At 41.2% G+C, this 3,854-nt stretch overlaps 1 pseudogene; it reads left to right on the top strand.

The window, feature by feature from the left end:
- Nucleotides 1–926: 926 nt before the first annotated feature.
- LOC149836184 (subtilisin-like protease SBT3 pseudogene) lies at nt 927–3,245 on the top strand (annotated as a pseudogene).
- Nucleotides 3,246–3,854: the final 609 nt, after the last annotated feature.

The following is a 3,854-nucleotide window of genomic DNA, read 5'->3' as shown; positions in this document are numbered from 1 at the left end:
CATGAACATCACATTTTTATCAATGACAATGCAAAAAAAATTTAGTTAACTACTTGATGTCACAAAAAACTTATTGTTCATGATGGTATGGAGAAAATTCTGCTTCTGTTTGATCACATCCTGAACACGCCAAGCCTAGATCGTCTTTTAATTCTTAGATCCTGACTCTCTTATGAGACGAACCTGATGCATAAATTTAACATTTATCTTGATGTCAAGATAGCCGTTTTATGGCATTATAGGCGTTGCTAGAAAATTTACTTGTTAGCTGCCAACATGAACATCACATTTTTATCAATGACAATGCAAAAAAAAATTAGTTAACTACTTGATGTCACAAAAAACTTATTGACAATGCAAAAAAAAATTTAGTTAACTACTTGATGTCACAAAAAACTTATTGATCATGATGGTATGGAGAAAATTCTGCTTCTATTTGATCACATCCTGAACACGCCAAGCCTAGATCGTCATTTTATTTATTTTGTATAAGAAGATCGCTTGTAGACAAAGAATGAGTTCTCTTTGTTTGCTAACGGAACTATGAAATTTAAATAACTTCGTTTAGTTTGGTTGTAGACTTTATTTTTTAGTCTAGTAACTCCAGAGATAGGAAAATCCATTTTGAAGAAACACCCAATATGTGAAAATAAATATATATGAGAAATTTATAGAAAAATACACATGGTACACATGATGCAAACAATTTCTATATATAGGCCTCTGCACAAAGTTGTCTAAGACATAGGTTTATTTTCATTAATTGAATGTAAAATTTGATGTGTAACAGGTTACCAGCAGCTGCATCAACGTTCGATGCCATGCATGCATGAAGAGGGATTTTTCAAGATTATGAGTAGAGAGTACTAACAGACGAACATCTTTGAGAAAATTGTCACCTTCTCTTGCATTTTGAAATTCATTCAATGGGAAAGTATTTCAATGGCTTCTTCGTATTTCTTTTATATACATTTCCTTTTGTCTTATCGTCAACCTACATCGTTCATACGGAAAGATCAGTGATGCCGACTGTGTTTGCCAACTCTCATGCATGGCACACTGCTACCCTCTCAACTCTAGGCGACGACACCACCTCCACCACCCCTGTCCTCCTCTACTCATACGAGAATGCCATCCACGGCTTTGCTGCTTCTCACCTCTCACCCTCTCATCTTGAGTCGCTCAAAAGGTCACACGGCTTCCTCTCAGCCCACCCAGACACGGTCTACCAACTCGATACAACTCATACATTCGAGTTCCTAGATCTCAACAGCGACTTTGGCGTATGGCCAACGTCCAATTATGGCAAAGACGTCATCATCGGGGTGATTGATTCCGGCGTCTGGCCGGAGAGCGAGAGCTTCAACGATGAAGGGATGACCGTGGTCCCGCCAAGATGGAAGGGAGAGTGCCAAGGTGGAGAGGGCTTCAACTCTTCCTTGTGCAACAAAAAGCTCATCGGTGCTCGCTATTTCGACGGGGGATTCACCGCATCCCAAGCCCATGACACTAGCTCTGTGCACTCTGCTAGAGACACTGAAGGTCATGGAACACACACTGCCTCAACTGCTGCAGGCCACTTTGTGAAAGATGCCTCCATCTTCAACTACGCACATGGTACCGCTAGAGGCATGGCACCCCATGCACGCTTGGCTGTGTATAAGGTCTCATGGCCTGGTTTTGGGGCTACTGTTTCAGATGTTATTGCTGGCATGGACCAAGCCATTGCAGATGGAGTAGATGTGATCTCCATCTCCCTCGGCCATGATTTTCCCCAACCTCTCTACAATGATCCAATTGCCATTGCTGCCTTCTCAGCAATGGAGAAAGGCATCTTCGTGTCATGTTCTGCTGGAAATTCGGGTCCAACTCTGGCGACGGTCAATAATGGAGCCCCCTGGATGTTGTCAGTCGGCGCAAGCACCATTGACCGACAATTTGCTGGCACTGTGACTCTTGGCAATGGAGAAAAGATTTTCGGAACCACATTGTACCCGAAAAACCCATGTGTCACCTCTGTGCCATTGATTTACAGTGATTCAATGCAGGTTTGCTACAACTCCAGGCAGTTAGCTCAATTTGCTAACATGGTCGTCGTCTGCGAGACCAACCAGGATATCATTAAACAACAGTTGAATGCCATAGCAGAGTCTGATGTTGCCGGAGCACTATTTGTATCTGACAACCCTGCATTGGCTCTACATATATACAATGCTCCGGTGATTTTGATAACGTCAGAGGATGCTGGGAAGCTCTCTGACTATGAGATGGTGAGCACTCATCCGAACGTGTCACTAAGCTTTCAGCAGACCATTAAAAGCAACAAGGCTGCTCCTGCTGTTGACTTTTACTCATCAAGAGGGCCATCAATAATCAATCCTGGGATTCTGAAGCCAGACATAGTTGCACCGGGGACTATGATATTGGCTGCATGGCCCTCCAATCTTCTATTTGGAATGCCTGGAGATAGGCAGTTGCAAGGCAATTTCAATGTAATGTCAGGGACATCGATGGCGTGCCCACATGCAGCAGGGGTAGCTGCCCTGCTGAGAGGAGTGCACCCTGATTGGAGCCCAGCATCCATACGTTCAGCCATGATGACCACTGCAGACATCCTCGACCACACTCAAAATGCCATCAAGGACAATGGCAACCAAGGCAAACCAGCGACTCCATTAGCCATGGGATCAGGCCACATCAATCCTAACAAGGCTATGGACCCTGGTTTGGTCTATGATGCCACTGCATATGACTACATGAGCTTTTTTTGCAGCTCAAACTACACAAGAGAGCAAATGAAGGCAATCATTCGATCATCAAGTTTTGATTGCTCCAATTCCACTCAAGATCTCAATTATCCTTCGTTCATCACTTTCTTCAACAGTTCTGCACCTTCAGATGGACATGCTCGAGTCTTCAGAAGGTGTTTGACAAATGTTGGTGAAGGCCCTGCTACTTACCATGCTCATGTCCAAGGCCTTAAAGGTATAAGAGTGATGGTTTATCCTACAGAGCTTCACTTCAAAGAGACATTTGAGAAGCTTCACTTTAGTCTCTATGTTGAGATGATAAAAAAAATGAAAGATAAAGTTGCATATGGGTTTCTGACTTGGGAGGAGGATGGTTCAAAGCATGTGGTGAGGAGTCCTATTGTGGTGATCAAGTCTTCAACAGTCAGATTTGTGCCACATATTGTCACCAATTTGATCATTAATTTATTCCTTTATGCCAATCTCTTAGCTTAAAGTTGTTTTTATTTGCAATAGGATATCTTTTTTAGCTGAAGATACATGTTGTTTGACCTTTTTCATATTGAACTTGATAGCAAATACATGTGGCTCCATATTGATTGGAACTTAATGTACTTTCTAATTAATATATTTAGAATTTCAGTTATCATTTTTGCTGAAAGAATTGACATAATACAAGCTTATGGGGACACTTCTTGTGTGGTTTCTATGTTAAGAATTATCTCCACAACATCAAGTAATCAATGCATTTAATTGCATGAGATAAAACTAGTGATAAGCATATCCTACACTATACACAGATCTCACTTTTGATTCTAATTTTTTTATTTGGTCTTCCTTCTAAGTTTCTTAATTCTCAAGCATGCTTAGCTTCCTATACATCTTATATATTAGAGAATCTATTATTAATATGAATGCTTAATGTGCCAAAGTAAAACATTCCAGGGGTGATAAGATTCTCAAGAATCACTTGAGAGAATCAAGTAACAGGTCACATGAAGATTCAAATATCACTCTTGCAAACTGAGACAAAGAAAGGGCCAACAAGAAAGACATCAATGTATTCCCACTCTAACATCCCTTCTGCCATGAATAAGGATCTTC

The sequence above is a fragment of the Nuphar pumila genome, chromosome 6 (assembly GCF_984573655.1).
Source record: "Nuphar pumila chromosome 6, dmNupPumi1.hap1.1, whole genome shotgun sequence".
Taxonomy (NCBI): domain Eukaryota; kingdom Viridiplantae; phylum Streptophyta; class Magnoliopsida; order Nymphaeales; family Nymphaeaceae; genus Nuphar; species Nuphar pumila.
Note: the sequence above shows the minus strand (reverse complement) of the source record. Positions and strands in the feature narration are given on the sequence as shown.